Source organism: Falco peregrinus, chromosome 14, assembly GCF_023634155.1.
Source record: "Falco peregrinus isolate bFalPer1 chromosome 14, bFalPer1.pri, whole genome shotgun sequence".
Classification (NCBI taxonomy): domain Eukaryota; kingdom Metazoa; phylum Chordata; class Aves; order Falconiformes; family Falconidae; genus Falco; species Falco peregrinus.
Genome location: NC_073734.1, coordinates 9029109 through 9048382, shown reverse-complemented (window position 1 = coordinate 9048382; position 19274 = coordinate 9029109). Strand labels below are relative to the sequence as shown.

Here is a 19274-nt window from a genome sequence, read left to right as displayed (position 1 = left end):
GACTTGCCCAAATTATAACAAAGACAACAGCAAGGAAAAAAAAATATTAGCCTATGGGAAAACAAAACAACAACTTACAATTACTCTGTTCTGAGCAGATATAATAAAAATATCAGATGCAATATATGGACATACATTAGCATTTTGGCTTTGCCTGTTGAACTGGAATTCCTCACATGCTGACCTCTTGCCCTCCTCCTACTTCTATTTTTCTCTCTCACCACTCCATGAGAAAAAAGGGGGAGAGGAGAAAGAGAGAGAGAGGGAGACACAGAGAGAGAAGGAAAAAGAGAGGGAGGGGGGAGAGGAAGCATGAGAAAGAAATAAAGACAGTGAAAGAAAGAGAAAGACTGAAAAAAGGAGTGAAAGAACAACAGAACAAAAGCAAGCAAGAGTGAGCAGGAGAAAGAAAGAAGAGAGAGAAATCAATGCACTGCCAGTTGGTTTTTTAGGGCTTGTGAAAGTTATGGGGCCCTACATGAAGAAGGCATTACACTTTTTGATCTGCAGCCAGATTCTTAATGAAATAGGAGGGCAGGAGGGAGGCTAATGTGATTCAGCATCTAAAAGCAAGCAGTTGCATCAATAATCTTTAGCACTGGCACTTGTGCTAAGACAAAACATAACAGAGTTTAGAAGACAAGTTGTCAGTGTGATTTGGGGGCCTTTCAGTTATTCAATATAACTCCATTAGGTTTTGGAAGCATAAACAGGTAGCAGGGTTTTGTGCAAGTAATACTCTTAAACCAGTATGTAATTAAAATTGAGCTCTTTGGTGAATAATTCTACTGTATATTACTAGAGGTGACCTCTATTTTATCAATTGCTAGTGAATACCACTATTTCTTTTAGCTTTATCCACTTTCAGTCTTACAACCACCACTATGAAGCAACAGACCGAAGAACCGAGCAGCACACGCGTGAGCGCGGGCTGCCTTTGGCTGTGCGCCGTGCTAAGCTCTCACCGTGCAGTTAAAGCAGCTTTGGAAGAGCAGTGCACGCGCTTCCTCTGCTGCCTGACTTCTGCTTCACTTCTCTGGGGAAGGTTTTTTTTTTAAATGTAATGTTATGCGGAATTTTAAAATTTTTTTTTATATATATATATATATGTGTGTCCAAAAGATTGGGGTAAACGAGGTTAAAGGAAACTTTTTTTTTTTTTCAGCTGAAGTAGTACATAAAAGTTAGAATGACCTTTAAGGCTAAGCTTTGCAAATCTGCCAGTACAAGGAATTTGGGTAGGATGAAATTCCCCCCAGTGAAGATGCCTAACTTCAAATTAGCCTATGCATGACTTGATTCCCCCTTAAATCCCTCACACGTAGCACAAGCTCACTGGAGTTTTACATAGGGCATCTTCAGGGTCTCCTGCAGGAGAGAAGCTCACTCTGAGGGCTCTGACCAATGGAGTACAGTACAAAAAGGTCAGAGGCTTCAAGAAGGTGCTCGGAAGTACAAACGGTTAGACCATGAGCCAAATATATTGGACTCTCAAAAATCTTTTACAATCTTTCATAGTGAGCTTAAACTCCTGCGGCCACCGGTCACTGGGCAGAATGGGCTTTCCAACAAGAGCACCCCCAGAAAAATTCCTCTGTTCTTTCAAAAGCATCTTCTCACTGCAGAAATATCTCGGATATGAAGAGGACCTGTGCCATAAACGCTAGAATTTGAGATGGAAAATTAATCCAAGCCAGGAATGGGTTATGCTCCTCAAACATCTCGTCAAAGCCTGGACCATTACTGGACAAGCTGAGCAGCATAATTATCCAGATGGAAGATGCTAAAAGAAGAGCAAGTGCTGGAGCCACAGCATTGTGAATCTTAGTTTCCCACTTCACCATACGAGTCAGCATAGTCCCCTGGTAACCAGCATCTAACACCAATCTATGGCAAGCACTTCCCACAGGCCACTTCTCAAACACACAGTCTGCAAGATATAACTTTGTTTTTATTTTACCTCTTCTCTTCAGATCTCAGGATGTTTGCTTGTGTACAATGTTAACCACCTATATGTAGAAGTGACCCTATGGATAAGACAATAATTAGTGTTGCTGAACTGATACAGAAAGATCTGGGAATGGGAATGGTGAGAACCACCAGCAAAAGTTGATTTTGCAACACTATTTATTTTCCTCATTTCCCTTAAATACAGCATTTTGTTCACTGTTCTACGTGACTATTTATATTAAATTAATATAGGAAGCTGATTCTAAATTAAAGGAAAAAAATCTGCCAGTGAGACAATGTAAGGGAACGTGAATTACTTTTCACCCCATGCATACAAACCCCCTCACTTCTACCTTATGCTTGCATAGACTATTTTTTATGATTTTCTCCATTTCTTGCCATTAATGTGGTTTGAATTGCCTCCTGGTCTCCCGACACAGAACTGTTGTCTGCCTTCTTCATTAATCTTCATAAATTTCAAGTAATACAATGGCCTGGCCTCTGCCCTCCAGGACAGTGGCAATTTAAGAGGGCAAATGTTTGGGGGAGTCAGTTCGGATGCCTAACCCATGTCTTACTGCACCGTGGCAGAGCCTGGGGGGTGAGTGGGAAGGCAGGGGGTGTTTTAGCCCTCCTTCACGTTTTGCCTTTTTACATTGTACTAATTTTTCCAAATGCTTTTAAGTTCCCAGGAAGGTCTAAACAGTGTTGGCTGCATAAGGGAAAAGGATGCAAGGATTCATATATAATATTTGGATAGGGAATGGTATCACCATTGGACGTCTATTGGTACCTACTTGCTGCAACATGCCTGCACCTTAACCCTCCTCCAGCTCCTTAGCCAGGGGTGTGAGGAAAGCACTGCAAAAAAAAGTTTGAGATCTCTCCAAACTTTGTGCTCTGGGGCTTTTATGTTTAAAAGGAAAAAAAAAAAAAAAAAAAAAGACACAGCTTGCAGCTTGGTACTACTGCAGAAAATTATACAGCAATTAATAACAATTTACAAGGCAGCACAACATGTACTAATAGGTATAAGGAGCAGTGTAAACAAGAGTATGGAAAACATCACATATCGAGCAAAAATTTCCACAGTGCAGTGCTGAACATCCCTAGACAAATAATTTTCTTCCATATTTCATATGGAAAAATACCCTCCCATAAACAAAGACTATATCAGTGAAGGTATACAGTCCAAGACCTAAACTGTAAAAACCCAGGCTCTGTGCCCAGGTGTATCGGATGCTTAGGGTCTGGCATTGGGGAATCTCTTCCCTGAGCACTGGATGAAGTCCCCTTCTGGACCTTTTCATTCCATTGAGGTGATGTGACACAGTATGAGGAAAACAAAGAGAATTAAGTTTAAGCTTGTGGAAAGCTAACTCTGTTCAGAGGGAGCCAAAGCAGTAATAAAAACTGTTCTAATGATTTGATCAGCAAAACGAACTAAAAGCAAAGTTTGGAATTAATGAGAGCTCTAGATCAAAACCATGGATGATTCTCCTCTCATTAGTGGTTTTTATCATCAGATGTTAGCATTGTTTGAATGAAATTCATTCAAAGACCTCAAATAAAAGCAGTATTTGGTAAAAGAAACTGTGATTTGGGTCTATTAACAAACAGAACATCTTGCTAAATAATTCCTTTATGCACTATTCAATAATGATGTAAAGCTGGTGCCTTTCTGCTGCCTCAGTGAAACAGCCTTCAGAAAGATCATTAAACCGGCTTTTTGTGAGACAAGCTAAAGAGAACGACTGAAACGTCTGTTATAAGTTTATATTTGTATTCAACTCAATTAGGCCTTAGGATACAGATGAAAGTAAAGCGCAGTTTCCTTCGAGGCCATTTCAAGACAGCTAACTTTCTAAAGCAGCACTTCTGAAAACTGCTTCGGATGGAGACTGCGACTTTCCAAGAAGCGTTGCATCACCACGGCCCGGATCCGACTGCCGGGCGGGAGGGGGAGACGCTCGTAAAAATATCAAACAGCTGATCCGCATGGATCCCAGCCAGAGCTGCCGCTGGAGACATGCAGCTCATTGTGGAAGGAATTTCGGTACAAACGAAGCCACCGCAAATAACAACAAACCCTCCTCCTCTTCTCCCCTTTCCGCTGCTCGGGAATCCTCCTCCCTGGCTTTATTTTTTCACTTTCCAGTGGGGCCCCACAGCGAAGCCCTTGCCAGCTGGCTGCGGCAAGACAAAGCCGCGCTCCGAAACAGCATCGCTGCCGCTCCGCAGGGCTTTCGCCTGGTGACAGATGCCTCACAGGCACGGCCAGCAGCGCCCAGGCAGCCAGGCTGCTTCCAGTCCCGGCTGTGCTACTGGATTCCCAGGGAGGTTCAGCTGGCAGAAGGACTGGTTTTGTACTTGCCCCTGGGGCTGGATGGCCGGGAGAGCTTTTCTCTCCTGGGAAAGGTCTGTGGAGGGAGCTGGGGCAGGTGGTGGGGGGCTGTGGAGGGGCACGCAGCCCACATGGGCATCCCCTGTGTTGCAGGGTGTAATCAAGAGGCTCCGTCTGCAACACCTCCTCTCATCTGCCTTTCATTCCAGCACCACAGCTGGCATCTCTGAGAGATTTTCGACCATGTAAAAAAAAAAAACAAAAACAAAAAACAAAAACCAAAAAAACCCACCACAACCCAGAAATGCTTGGCTAGCTTCTCATTGAAAACTCCCTCAAACTGTTTCAATTCAAGTAGACCAGCCTCTTCCAAAAGAAACATGTTCTGTCAGAAACATTTCACCTGCTCACTAAGTACATTCACTACACAAAGCCTTTTTATAATGTGCTAATTTATTTTTAGAAATGGTTTTATATCGCAGAGGACCCTGAGTGCCTTTGGCAACTTCAGGTACTTTAGAAATAAAGGTATTATTATTCCTCTTTAGAGATTTAAACTGTATGTTAAGTGGTTAAAAGTAGCCATTACATGGTTGGTGGCTTTTTCTTTTATTGGTTTTCCCAATGGCAATTTTAATACTGAATTTTATTATTTTTATTAATTTTATTATTTATTTATATTACAGCACTTAGACTCTTCATTTAGGAAAAATCAGTTCCAAGAAGAGAAGATGGGTGCCTGACTGGCAAACGAGGTGCCTAAGGCCAAAGCTGTGACCCTGGAAGTTATCGTGCTCTTGGGGCATTAAAATAATTTTCAGATCTAACTCTTCCCAGCCATCTCCAGTTCTGCTCCTTCTCCTTCCCAAGAGACCCTCAGCCCTCCTGGACTAAGCACTTTAGCAGCAACAACACATCCCATTGCCTGAGTTTCCCGAGGAGCTTATTCAAACTGGCATTTTTCAAAAGGTACTTGACATAAACACAAAGTCACAGACAAATGACAGTTGCCTTCTCTCCAAAGAAAGCACATGGTGTACCTCTTTTTTTTCTTTCTTTTTTTTTTTTTAAACTGTGGCTAAAAATTTCATATAGTTTGTAGGCAGGTCACATTCATCACTAGTCTGGAAAAAGTTGGCCCAAGCATCATGAAAACACCTTCCACACCACATCCTGAACTAGCCCACCACACGTGGGTTTTGCCAGGCAGCTTGTGAAGCCAATTGTCTGTGCAGAAAAACTCAAGATTCATTAACCCACAACCAAAGCCCCAGAAAACAATCCTCTTGCAGACCAGTGGCTGAAGAGGGAAAGCTAAGGCCTAGGCTCTAGGATCAGAGGATCCCCACTTTCTGGGCAAGGACACAAGATGCCATCCTGTCAGTGCTGGGGATGAAAGATCTCCCTGAAACTCTCAGCAAGGCACCTACACCTTAGAGGCGTCAAGGGGTAAAGACCAACTCCATTTTCATTATCTTCTTCCAGGTGAAACCCCAGCTTACTGCTCGTGGTGTTTTCAAGTGGCTCCTCTTTGGAGTGTGCCTGGGCCCAGATCCCCTCCTGTTCTATGTCTCTCTATACTAAGATAGCCCAGCTTTGGGTTTCCAATTTCCATTCCAGGAGCCAGGCATATAAAATGTGTATCTTACAATATTTAGCTTGATGGACCAAAGAAGTTCCCAGGAAGTTTGAAAGGCAGTTTGGAAAAGTTTTCTATCTTGGAAGGGCTGAGCAAGCTTTCTCAACTCAAGTACCTGAAACTGAATTTTGCAGCTCTGGAGCCTGTCCAGGCGCTCAGGCATACTAAGAAAGCAAATGCTGTGTGGCAACTTCGCATGTGCTCTGCTGGAGTTGCTGTTATGGTTCAGGTGAAAGCAAAATCTCTTCCTGTATCTTTAGAGAAGTGACTCAGATGGTGAAGAGTCACTATCAAGCTAGCTCTTCATTCCTTTCTTTTGAGGCCAAGATCCAACTGCCATTACTAAACCTGTTCTTCAGTTTCAAAAGTTAACATCTACTAACCTTCCGCATGAAACCACCCGTTGGTGTGAATGGAAAACAGCCACCTGATTAGTTCTGATGGACTGCTGCACAGAGATCTAGTCTGTATCACTAAAATGCATGTTCATCCAATTAACCAAATTACTAAGGAGAACTCCAGCCAAGTGCATCACTTATTGGGCTGCGTTACCAGGAGGTCAGTGAACCATAGATATGGTCTCTGCAAAGCTGGAAGTTTCTTCTGAGCCTTTTCAAAGGGCGTGAAGTGATTTTGTGAAGACCTCTGAGGCGTGTTTCCTACATGCCCACAGAGCTGTAATTCAACCAGGGTTCAGTACACTTAGGTAAGCAGCCAGTGTCAAGAATATACCTGAATCTATCCTTATTCATTAGTTAAAGAAAGTTAGGCAGGCGTCTGAAATTAAGCAAGCCTTAAAATTTCACTACGAGTTACATATATAGAGATTTTTATCTGCAACCAGGGGCTTTAACAGCAAATAAAGCTGATGAGCAAGCTCTGCTATTATAACTATTATATTTATCAGCATATAATTATACCGTTACAATTATGCTATTATAATTAAAGGATAAATGACAAGATTCACAAGAAGGCCAACTGTCAGAAATGGGAGATGCTTTCCCAAAACCGTGGCCAGCATGGTCGGCTGCTCCATGCTGCAGGCTGAGAAAGCCCCCGAGCACTGCTGGGAGAGCCAGCAAGAAACTGGATCAGCCAAACAGGGAACAGGCAACAAGAAGGTCTTGAGACTGGTCCCATCAGTGATCATGAAAATCAGCAGTAATCTCTTCACTGGTTTTGACAGGTGCTGGCTGAGATGTTCTATGTAAAGTCCCTGGCGCTCTGTTAAAAAAAACTTCGTTCCATTCAAAGCTTTATTAGCATCAAAATTTCATAAGGGCTACAGAATTTGATCTGAAAAGTTTAATTCTTTGAAAATCTGGCAGCACAGATAGAAATTCTGGGCACCTGGTTTGAGCATTGCTCAATTTTCTCCAGTTTCATCCACGGTACCATTATTTATTTAGTTCTGCAAGTTTTTAAAGGAATGCTGCAATGTGAAACATATCTCTTGCAGAGAGCCCCAGTTTTGGCAGCACTAACAAAACTAATGCCAACTCAATGCAAAACTCTCTTTGCTTTTTTGCCTGTATTATAATGGCAAGAAATAATTTTGCTTAGAGGCACAATGAAAATACACTGAAGACCAGCACCTATGTCCCTATACAAAAGATGTAATAACTGAGGGTTTTTTTCTTTCCCATGTTGGTTTAGATAAGTCAATTATTTGTAGAGTGACTGTCAATATTGTGTACTCAAGGTGGTGTCAGCAATGTAGATTTATCCAGCAGGAATTATCTGCTTGATTTTTCAAATGTCATTACATACGTGGCCCCCATTGTTTTTATACGCTTTTTGGATTCTGAAAAGCGTTCTTTAGAACATTCACTGTATTAGAAATCAAAGAGTGCATCGCTGCTTGCCTTTAACGACCTGAAGATGTCAAACGCAGTTTCGAAGCTGCACTGCATACAACAAAAAAAGGATCAGGGCAGTCCTGCAGCAGAGCGAGTCTCACAGTCCTGCAAGCTCTTAAATCTGTGAAATGATCCAGTTTCTCTAGCAGGTTTCTACATCTGGTCTGGCGGCTTCATATTTATTAACCACCAGCTCAGCTAAATAGCAGCCTCCTGTGAAGTCCTAGGTCGGATGCTAGTTCAGCGTGGGGTTCTGGCCATACTCTGCAGGAGACTTGGCCCGTGCCCTGCACTGGGGGCCGTTGCTCGTGGCTGCTGAGCGGGTGGATGCTCCAAAGTTTAAGCCTTATGAACAGCTGAATTTGGGATGGAAAAGTAAAAATGCAAACTGATGCCTAAAATCTCAGGAAGGTACCGGTTCTATCAGGCACTGACTGCCAGATCCAGCCACCCAAGGACTGAAAGGCATTCAGATATTATGGCTTGGGGACAACCTACAGCTACATCTAGTGCTAAATGTGTGCTTTCTTATATACATGGGTCTGTATGACCTAAATAAAAACAAAATGTTGACATGCTCTCGACTATTTTGTACAAGAGCATTGATGTTGTTAAACACCATGCCTGACCCTATAAACAGTAAGGATTAATTTATTTTAGATCCACCAAGTGTTTACTCAATGTATCAGTCTCCAAAGCACGGCCACTTACCACAATTCACCACAACCATACAACAAATTCCAGCTACGTACCCAACATTCGTTTTCCTGAACATCACTGCAAACTCAGTCTTGTCTGCATGCAGCTAACACATGTGAAAAGTAAACAGTATGATTTCGCAAACATAGATCAAAAATAGGTGCCAGTCCCTAAAAACCTATTCCCTAAGCAAACCCCTTTGGGTTTTAAGTTTCTGATGTATTTAATCAATGAGAACACAAAACTTTTCGGAAGGTGGCTTCCTCTGGGAGCACGTTACCTTTGTGCCTCCGCCGTGAGATGCTGGATGAGTTCCAGCATACGAACAGAATATTGAAATCAAAACAGGAATCTCGGCTTCACTGTTCACAAGCCTTTTTGTGTATTTTTACAGGTTTTCAGTTTACCTCAAGACACGAGCAGACCTACAGGCAACTCTGGTAATGAGGGTTTGAGGTTCTGCGCTTGACTCATTGATTGAGTCATGGAGCACTCCTGTGCCTCAGCTTATGCCTCTCCCAAATGGTGTTAAAGCGGACATGGCTATTTTGAGGGCTATTATAAAAGTTAATTTATATTTCTAGGGTGAAGGCAAGTTTTTATGTGATTTGCTTGGTTTCACTGATGCATCATACACTCAGACATTGAGTAAAACCGGTTATTTTTAAAAGAGTTTTCTTTCTTTTTGAGCTACTTAAAACCTCAAGTAACATTGCCACTTTATGTTTAAACAAAAAGAAAAAAAAAAGTAATTTTTTTTTTCTCCCCCAAATATAAGCCTGGATGTTTCTCCGCTGAAATAGTCCACCAGAAATCCCCTGTGAAGTTTGATCCTGTGCCACTAGAGCGAACGGGAGCGCTGCCATCCGCTTCAGCGCAAACAAGAGCTCACCCTGTGCTTCTGCAGTGCATCTGAAAGAGTGGCATAGCCTGCAAACCGTAACTAAAAGGTATTTATTACCCAGATTTCTGTGACAAGGACCAAAGTTGTTGGTCCCTGAGGAGGAGCGTTGGAAGAGGGAGGCAGGGTATGTATCCCAACACGGCTAAGGTGCAGGTGGGTAAAATGCCTGGCGGCTGTACCGCTGGCTCACCGTGCACTCAGGCGCTGCTAGGAACAGGGAGGGCAGTAAAGGGAAACAGGCTTTGTCTCCCTGCTTCACTGCTGTTATCTGCGAGCGCAAGCTGCTTGCTGGACGCCAGCAGTGCTGGATTTCCCTGCTCCTGGGGAGCCATCGTCCTTTCCCCACATTCTCATCCAGTTCAAGTCCAGCTCCCAGCGCCTCCCTGTGAGTCCATGCCTCACTTAAAGCCACAAACTTCCCTCCCGTGGCGTTTTTTTCTCACAGGAACGTCATGGAGGAGATCTCTGTTCCCCTGCAAAAGGGGAGCCCATCCAGCATGAAGAGTTACACACATGTTCAGACACATACCAGTGCCAAATGCTGTCAGAAAGAGAATTATTTTTGATTAATGGGAAAGGAAAGTTAATTGTCATTTGGTATAAATGTAAGGTTGGAAACCTAGGGAAGATGAAACATCACTTTCCAACAAGAAGAAAGGGAAGATTTCCATGGTGCAGGCTAAGCTTACTGCTTAATGCAGATGAAAAAAAATATTATTGTGATCAGCTCCTTGGGAGATCAGGACATTTTAGCTTTTACTATCTCAGAGACTTGCTGTCTAACTCTCTGATGCACAAAGCTCACCACGTTTTTCACAGTTCCCTGGGCTAGATCCACAGCTGGTGTAAATCACTGCGACGGCTCTGACTTTGGTGGCATCCTGCCAATTTACTCCAGTGAAGGATTTGGTGCAGAAATGTTTCCCAGTGTATAAACTTCTGGTTATGATAGACAGTTTCTGGGCTCCAGCAGGGATTGGTGATCTGAAAAGGGGGTTATGGGAATTGGCAAGATATGAAATGGTGTGGGAGAGCTGCAAATATTTAATTTCCTGTGAAATAATTCTCTGGTGGATATATATATATACACACACATACACGTATATGCGTGCATACGGTTCAGCAAGTTACAGTCTAAAATGAAAAGATTCCTATTTCCCATGCACCACTCACGGCACCAACTGTCTGCCCAGGAGTGTCGGCAGGCAGCCGAACTCCGCTCCGTTTGCCCTGATACAATGCCTTCAAGACCAAATTGGCTCTTGAGATGGTTTCCAGCTCCCTGGCTGCAAAGCCAGTTATGTGTTTAAGGAGGAAATATGCCGGGGGGGTGGGGGGGAGCTGGACCGCTTTAACGCCTGCAGAGAGATTCCAGCCTTGTGCACCTGCCTCTCCCCATGCCCACAGCCAAATTTAAACGCTATGGCCCCTCCGTGGAGAAAGGGGCACGAGTTAGGGCCACGGCTGTTCCCGGGCTATAAAAAGAGACACGGATGCTTGCCTGCGAGGAGGAAGAATGTGAGGCTTCTTTGAAAGCTGAGTGTGAGCAAGTCCTGACACCTCCCGGCTCTTCACCTCGTTGGAAAAAGTTCTTGCGCTTTCGGCGCGCACGTGCGTGGGGACACACACGCACCCGGCACAGAAAACAAAAGCTACCGGGAAAGCTACAGAGAGATGCTTCTAGCAGGGCTCAAAGAGGGGGGAAAATGCTCGCAGTCAGCGCTGTTTTGTTTTCAGCTCAGTTTAATTAAAAATCCCCAAACCAACCATCCAAAAACCCCACCCCAAATTCCTCTTCAGAATTCACTGGGAGCAAAAAGCAAACCGTGTTATGTGCGTGTTGCCTCCTTGCCCCTCGCCCCGCTCGCTCCCTCTCACAGAGCACTTGCAGGATGGAAATCTGTTGGGCTGTCTGTTTTCCACCCAGGTGGACAAACATATAGACAGGAGAGTGAATGCAATTTGCTGTTTCAGAGAAAAGCGAGGTCTGCAAACGAAGTGAAATTGCTGATCCCAGGCAAGAGGGAGCGCTCCCTTCCCCCGCCAGCAAACACGCGCACGCACCAGTGTGCACACTTGCACACCCCTCCCCTCCAATTTTTAATTAAGATATGAAGGAAAATACAGTATTTTTATATTGTCCTTTCAAGGATATCTCTGTTTGCATAGTCGGATCCCCCTTCCTCTACACAGCACTAACATTAGTGTGACCTTTTCCTGCTAATTGGAAAATCTTACGGAAATAAAGCCTGTCAGAAAATGAGAAGTGTCTCCCCTTTAGGCTGGCCAAACGACCTCAGAGGGGGAAAAGAAGTTCTGAATTTCTGCTCCTTCTGCACACACTGCAAAATCTTTATTACTTCGGAGAGCCTTGAAACCCAGTAATGCCCCTCCAGTGCAAAGAGAAGTAAATAAATTTCTTCTTATGACCACTTTGGAGAAACACACAACCAGATTTACTCAGCAGGGATAGATACTGGACAAGATAATGAAGAGAGAATAAGAATATGATAGGGGTTTACAGCCTCTTCTGTCTCTTTAAAGTGTTTTAATCCTTCAGAAACAGGATATCGGGTCCATTTCCTTAAAGATACAGTATCCCTTCTGGGACAAGTAATGTTATAAAAACCTAAGATGTAACATCTATCTCGCAATATTGATTGGCACTTTAGTGTGATAAAAGGGGTTGAACCTGAAGGGGAAAAAAAAAAAAAGAAAAAAAAGAAAAAAAAAAGGTAAACTGGGATTACTCTTTGAAGAATTGAAGTAAAGTCCCTATAACACCAGGTCAAACTTTCGGAATATTTTTTTTTTACATGGAATTGAACCAAATGCCATTTCAATGATTGTCTAGGCAATTCTCCTGATTTTTAAAGCGTATAGATCCACATTTGTAGCTTTATTACCAGCTGGTGCTGGAGCTAGCTCCAGCTCCAGCACAAAGCACTGTGAATTCTTTCTATGCTCCAGCAGAGGAAAAAAAAAGGAGACATTTCAAATAAAGAGATATGCTTTTGTTATTAACGGCAAACAAAGGAAACCCAATTTCAAATGACTGTCTGGTTCATTTATAAAATGCCCTTTTTAGACAGCATCACCTGTTTTTCCGAAGAGCTTTGAATGAAAACATTGAAACAACTGTCATCATATGGCTATATCTACAGTCATTCCTGAATTACTCAAAGTTAAAATAACAGAGACACATAAATACTGCAAACAATTATTCATTTGAGTAGCTCTTACTCATACAGATAGTCTCATTTAAGCCTGTAGATCTATTTCCATGGGTTAGTGGGACTGGGCTTGTATGGTACAGTGAAGTTAGCAAAGCCTGGTGCAAGCTCCGGACACAGAGAGGCTGCTCACGAGCAACGTCCACCAAAGAAAAGCAAAGTCTTGACATGTTTCACCTTTGCACCTAGCAGTGCACGAACAAGCACAAGGCGAGACCTCGTTCACCATCAGATGAGGCCACTCTGCTCACGGACATGTCCTAACCCAGCAGGTTTCTCACAATCTGCTTTCTCAGACTGGGGGAGACAGCCCATCAGGTCTCCAGGTTGTACCTGTCAGACTCAGCCCCGTAGTGCATGGGGGCAAGCATGTGAAGATGCTAAACCTAAGGGTAGGAGCATGGCTGCAACACAAAGACTCAGTGCCTGGAAAACTTACAATCCTGCCCTAAATAGCAATTTTTTCCCTATTTGAGAAACCTTTGGAGCAGGCACAGACTGCTGTGAAGATCTACCAGCTCAGGGAGGTACCGTCCTCTTTGCCTGCCCTGCCCCAGGACCTTCTTGGTTCATTTCCTTGCAGAAGCCTGACTGGCAGCTACCTGAACCCCAGGGCAACGGCAGGGCTCAGCACCTCTGGGAGGGATGTAACCCAGTACAGGAGCCCCAGTTAGGAGTTACACAATGAAGAGCAGTTTTGGTGGTGTTCATATCTGTTGGAGGTTTAAGTCCTGGTCTATAACTCACTAAAGTCAACAGTCTTTTCTGAAAGGGATGAAATGACAGGCTCTTCCAAGACACATATGGTCTGTCTCAATGCTATTTTCAGACTGGGTTTTGGTATAGAGCTCCAAATATACCCTTGTCATTGCTGTGCTCCTTGCAAAGGAACAGGGTGCCACCAGACAGAATATCACTCCCATTAAGACATGCTCTGAATGCAAGCGAACACTGACTGTGAAATCATCAGGGTTGCACTTCAGGGTGCTGCTGTCGCTGGGACCAGGAACAGTGCATCCTGGAGTTCATTCAGCAGCTAAAAACCTGCAGAAAGATGCACTTAAGCCATCGTGCTGCTGGCTCCTACGAATGGATGCTCAGCAGAGGTGGGACACCCATGCCAACCAGAGATCATAACGGCTGAAGAAGTTGGATGGAAAAAGGTCACACAGGTTTCTGCCAACAACCAAACTCTCCTCGTCTCTTAGCACTCTGTCTTTGACTATGTCACTTAACCCTGTAACTCCTGATTCAAGATTATAAAGACACACAGCTCTCATACAAGCCTCCCCTGACTGCCTGCATGAGCAGCACCATCCCCGTTTGTCAGGGACATATGAACACCCTACCCACGCAAACTAGGTACCTGCCCAGAGGGCCTCGACTTTAGTGAAATCTTTATGGGGCTTGAATTATTCAAGCCTTGACCTTTAGCAAATCTCTCAGTCAATGCTAGTTAATGTCCTTTAAAGTCATTGACCTTAGGTCAGGGACCAAGGGGGTGCTTCATCAATGAAGAGGCAGGTTCAAAAATCAAGAGAGGTTTTGCAGTGTATTTTTAAGTACCTTGGAAGATGACTGCTGGCCACAGACTTAAGGATGGCCAGTGCCACAAGATGCAACAGCATGGGCAGGAGGCTCCCAACTGCCCTCCGTAGGATCCATCCAGAATTAGGGAAGACCAAGGGCTCCTCTGAACATCTGGCTTTGCACTTGGGGTATGTCTGGCCCAGGGACTGCGGTTCAGTTCACAGCAAGGATGAAGGTCAACTACAGCACCTGCAGTCAGATCTCTAAGCCCTCTGTACAGGGAAGGGAGGCAAAAGGTGATGGAAACAGCTTTGCCAGTACCTCCAAATGACTAACAGGTTTTACTGTTGCTGCACAGGACCAAGCCCAGCACGCGCATTTTGTAGACAATTACTGTGTACGTGTGCCAGATTTTGTGGAGCGACTTTCACCTCCCCAAACAAGCAGACTGGTCGCACAGCTCTTAAAAGCTGAAGCTGGCTTGGCAATAAAAGATTTCTGCCCCCTCTTCCACTTTCGCTTGATAAGATTACCCTCTTACAAAATCATTTCAACACCATTTAGAAATAAGCACAAGTTTTATAACAAGCCTGTCTTTCTGGAAGGATGGGTTTTCAAATGTGCATGTTTGTGTGTGTGCGCTCTGTGACAAGACCTGATGTACTTTTCTGAATATTTCACAATGTTCATTAACAGTAAGGTTGTCTGCATTGCTATAAACAGCAAAAGTTCTGGTTCAAACCTTCATACAAGCTCAGCACTTTTAATCTTGGACTTGAAATTGGTTCACAGGACTAGGTGAAAAGCCAATTTGGGGGAGTTTTCTGCTTTCTTCAGATTGTAAAAATGTCAATGGGAGTCATGAGGTTAGACTTATTGGGCAGGCTTCTGCCCTGATTCTAGCTAGGGGAATTATACATAATGAATTAACCACATGACTAATTTTACCTCATTTTCTGCTCTTGAAGTGTCTGCAAGCAAATTAAAATACCCTGAAATTATTCATTACCTAAAAGTACTCACACTGAGAGGGATTTATTTCGCTTTACTTTAGTCACCTAAAAGTTAGGTGATCAGCTAAACCAGTTTTCTGGGCTTTCTATATAGTTAAGGCAGTGAGTGAGAAGACGACTCACCCAATCCCAAAGGTAGATGTTGAAACTAGGTGGGTTGAGCCACCCTCTAGAGATGCTGCTCTCCTTTGCTATAAAGATAACCCTGGTGAGTTACTTAGATGAGACCCTTGATTTTTCCATGGCCAAAATTAGCTGAAATTAATCCTAACCCACATCATTTATCACAACATAAATGCAGAGGTAAGCTCTTCCACAAAACTTTGCTTGAATGTTCAAGAGCAAGCAGTTCTTCATGGAACAGGTAGATCTTGCTTTTGAAAGTGCCCGAACACCTAGCAACCACTGGAAACATTAATAGTGTAAGGACCTAAATACTTTAAAAGATGGGCTCACATGTCTTGTTGAATGTTTCTGCTCTCTGAATGGATGAGTTCAATTCACTGAATCAGGCTTCAGGGACAGATCATCACCACTGGTGACTGCTCTTGTGTTTCACTTCCTCTGTGAAACTCCTCTGGTTGAGCATTGGTAGAAAACAAATGGGAAAGCGGTATGATGAATGCAGCTGTAACGCTGCACATTTGTTTCTGAGCAGAGAAAGGCAGGCCAAGCTTTTTAACAATTGAAGTGTTGAGTTAGAGTTCTAAATTTGGCCTGGCTTTCAGAAACGAGGAGCAGCTGCTGTATCAAAAGGATACCTGTAAGGTACTGCTCTGTATCCTTGAAAAATTAGACCGTCCGTTTCAGCAGCCAAACTCACCTCCATTAGGATCACCTTAATTGTCCTGCAGAATCGGCCCCGTGCACTGGCAGCAGAGGAGCCTTGGGGTCACACTGGGCACCGGCAGGGAGGCATTTTATCACCTTTAGGGGTGATATTGTCAAACCAATCCCCATTTTGAACTGCATCAGGACATGAAAGCTTTACCTGCTCGCAGGAGGTACGTGGCCAAGGCACACTCGCACTGCTTCAAAAACATGCAGGAAGTTCCTGTGACTGAGTCGAGAGATATTTCTGTGAATCTTGCAAAGCGCAACGACTTCCAGAAAGGTGGGGAAAGGCACTGACAATAACATCAGAGATGCTTTTTTAATCCCAGCACTGGTTCTGCTCTGCCAGTATCACCATGAGAGACCAATTTACCTTCCCACCGTGGCTCTGCAAGCCAACCATCTTCCAAAGTTACCCAAACCAAAAGGGACTCCCTTTGATAGCAAAGCCTTGGGAAGAGCAGAGCAAGGACCCATCCCACCCCGCAACATTATGAAAAAAAAAAAAAAAAAAAAAAAAAAAAAAAAAAGGAGCTCCATTCACAGGGGGTGGCTGAGGTGGTCAGAACAGAAACACCTGCCATTTTACAGGTCCTGTTCACATTTTGCTAAGCGCCTGTGAGCCGAGCAAACAGGAACACTCCTCGGTGTCCATGCCATTTGCTGGAGCTGGCAGCTGCCCTGTGACTGCCGGCTTTTCCGATGGTAAAACTCCTCTTTGCTGCCGCAGCCTAGCGGGACCCTTTTGGACCGAGTACAGAAAAGTGCAGCAGTGTCTGTTTGACACCACATGAGGGAATGCGAATTGTCAATTTGTTGACAGTGTCATGTTGCTGCTACCAGCTTTCCCTGCGTTATTTGGAAAGAGCTCAAGTCAGTCTATTTCCCAGGCTGAGCTTGCTCACATTACAGCTCTGTACGCCCAGAAGAGAGATGCAGCCAGAGCAGAGTTTGATTTTTAACACTGAAAGAAGCGGTTTCTTTAAAAAATATTATCACCGTTGTTAGGTCTGGGAGGACTCAGGGGAATTTACCCCAGGAGCAAGCTGCCCTGCACCGTGCCCGTTCCCTCTCCCCACACCACCACCAGGCTGAGTAAGCTCACGAGAAGTCCAGGAGAGCTTCATCTTTCGATAATTTTCAACCTGTTCCTGCAATGCCATCATGTCCAAGCAGCATCAGGAAATTGTAAATGCATGAGGCTGGAAAATCACTGTGTTTCCCCTCCCAGCTGGGTTTGCTGGTGACTTCTACTTGAGTTTGGATATTCACCATTGACCATCTCCTCTGAGCTATGGTACCCACCTGGCTGGTAAACCTGCCATTAGGAACGGGATTTAAAACTACCTATATCTATATGCACACAAGTACACAAGGCTTTATTTGTACGCACTTCTGGGGAAAATTGAGTCCAGACAGAGAGCTGACAAACAGATTTATGTGCTATGTACAAAACCCCACACTCCCCCTGTGATTCCTCCAAGCCGAGGGCTGTTGTCTGGAACAGCTCCAAAAGCCTCTTCGGGAGAGAAAAAAAATGGGACTGGGAGGCAGGCAACGATGGCAGGAGCCATCATCTTCCTCCCACCTGTGGTGATAGGTAACAGATTAAAAGATAAGGTGTTTGCAGTGATAAAATTTCTATGTGACAACACAGTCAAGATAATCTAGATCTGCTTTACGAACTCTAGGAATTTAAATTAAAAAGGTTAAACCATTTAGTAATGAGAAGACGTTTTTAGATCATCCCTGTCAGAAGCAGCAGACACTGTGCAGCATGCGCAGCCCAAACGGGCTGCCCTGGGCACGCTGCTGGTACAAATTTCCAGTCTGCTAAGAAGATTCACAGGTTCTAGACACCGAAGCATGTTTCAGGCCACTGCTACACCATACGCTTGTGAACTGCCTGCAGTTGCTGCTTCTGCTTAGTGACCAGATGCTGGAACCTTTTCACAATCGGCATCTCTAGTTAGAACGCATTTTACAGCCTGCTCAATTACTGACTTTAGCTCTCCCACAGGTTCCCAATACAGAATGCAATCTAGATTTCAAATAAAAGTGTACCAAATTCAGAAAGACTGAGAGATCCTGGGCAGACATACGTGTGTGTGTGTGTACATATACATATATATATTTTTTTTTTACATTGTTTTCCCTGTGATGGCAGAAGGAAGGGGATCATTCTACAAAACCGGTATTTCTCCTGTACATAACAAGCTGCATTTCAGGACCGATATTGGTAACATTCCTTCTGAATTCCACTAATTTCTCAGTGGCATTGTCAATATAATGGGACTTCCACTTACTGGAAGAGAAATTACTGTCCTTGCTTGGAAATACAGGCTCTATTTTGATGATATTCCTTTCTCTTTTTTTTTTTTAATCTTTAAATTAAATAGAAAAAAATATAGAAATCTAAGCAATCAAACCAGAGATGATTTATTCTAAATTATGAAAGCCAAAGCCCTCTGCTTTGAGGTTGACGCACAGAGGTAGCCTCTGAGGTTGATGCCCATGCACATCAAAAGTGACAGCGGTAGATGGATGGCATGGCACTAGTTAAAGAGCCTGAGCACCCAGGTTGCTGTGAAGTGCAGTTACAAGATATCTGCAAATCCTCTGCATTTGTTAAGGAATTAAATGGTGATCGTGCTGCTCATGGGATTTGCCCAGGTGCCTCCTGTTCACCACCCTGCGAATGCTGTGAACACAATTTGCTTAAAACCCCCTTTTAAACCAGAGCCCCCTTCCCACAGACAGGCATGGATCGAGCTGATGGAGCACAGTTGTAAGAAACTGCTTTACACCTTGAAGACTGAAGGAATAAATCTCTTTAATAAGCTCTTAGGTTTTCCTAGTGATGCAGATTGAAGTAATATTCTAGAAATGTGTATAGTTGTCAGTATTTTTACAGGAATGAATAGGAAATGCCAGCAGGACTCATTTGTGAAACGGAAACGTTTTGTGTGGGGTTTTGGGGTTTTTTTGGTGTTAAAGATTCTTGCAAGGACAAAGAGTCTGCGTTCCTATCACACTGATCTGTGTAACAATTGCAGACTTCCCTGGATTTCCTTTAATATCAGCCCTGCTAAGTTGCTCTCTGCATCTCATACATGCATGGCATATTATAGCAATGCAATTAACACGAAAGCAATCAGGTATAAGGACTGCATTTACACAGCTGGGGAATGACACCGCTTTTTTTGTGAGCTAAAATCCCAACAATGCGGACTGGCCCAAAAGAAAGTCACTTTAAACTTGGAAACCCG

General features: G+C 43.8%; 1 protein-coding gene across 1 annotated transcript in view; it reads right to left on the bottom strand.

Annotated features, from left to right (window-relative positions):
* MAF (MAF bZIP transcription factor) overlaps positions 1-19274 on the bottom strand; it is a 191582-nt gene that overhangs the window by 48574 nt on the left and 123734 nt on the right. The window lies entirely within an intron of this gene.